Here is a 1,135-nt window from a genome sequence, read left to right on the forward strand (position 1 = left end):
CAGCCAAGAATACTATATCCAGCTAGGCTGTCATTGAAAATAGAAGGAGAGATAAAAAGCTTCCAGGACAAACAAAAACTAAAGGAATTTGCAAACATGAAACCAGTCCTCCAAGAAATATTGCAAGGGGTCCTCTAAGCAAAGAGAGAGCCTAAAAGCAGCATAGATCAGAAAGGAACACAGACAATATACAGTAACAGTCACCTACAGGCAAGACAATGGCATTAATTCATACCTTTCAATAGTTACCCTGAATGTAAATGGGCTAAATGCCCCAATCAAAACACACGGGCAATCAGATTGGATTAAAAACAAGACTCTTCAATACGCTGTCTGCAGGAGACTCATTTTAGACCCAAAGACACCCCCAGATTGAAAGTGAAGGGGTGGAAAACAATTTACCATGCTAATGGACACCAAAAGGAAGCTGGGGTGGCAATCCTTATATCAGACAAATTAGATTTTAAAACAAAGACTATATTAAGATATGAGGAAGGACACTATATCCTACTTAAAGGGCCTATCCAACAGGAAGATCTAAAATTGTAAATATCTATGCCCCTAACATGGGAGCAGCCAATTTTATAAGGCAATTAATAACAAAAGGAAGAAACACATTGACAACAATACAATAGTAGTGGGGGACCTTAACACCCCCCCGACTGAAATGGACAGATCATCAAAGCAAAAGATCAACAAGGAAATAAAGAGTTTAAATGAAACACTGGACCAGATGGACTTCACAGATATATTCAGATCATTCCATCCCAATGCAATGGAATACACATTCTTCTCTAGTGCCCATGGAACGTTCTCCAGAATTGATCACATCGTAGGTCATAAACAGGATCAACCGGTACCAAAAGATTGGGATTATTCCCTGCATATTTTCATACCAAAATGCTTTGAAACTAGAACTCAATCACAAGAGGAAAGTCGGAAAGAACTCAAATACAGGGAGGCTAAAGAGCATCGTACTAAAGAATGAATGGGTCAACCAGGAAATTAAAGAAGAATTAAAAACATTCATGGAAACCAATGAGAATGAAAACACACTGTTCAAAATCTTTGGGATACAGCAAAGGCAGTCCTGAAAGTATATAGCAATACAAGCCTTTCTCAAGAAACGAGAAAG

The sequence above is a fragment of the Callorhinus ursinus genome, unplaced genomic scaffold (genome assembly GCF_003265705.2).
Source record: "Callorhinus ursinus isolate GAN/ISIS: 27379988/994484 unplaced genomic scaffold, GSC_fseal_2.0 scaffold19, whole genome shotgun sequence".
Classification (NCBI taxonomy): Eukaryota; Metazoa; Chordata; class Mammalia; order Carnivora; family Otariidae; genus Callorhinus; species Callorhinus ursinus.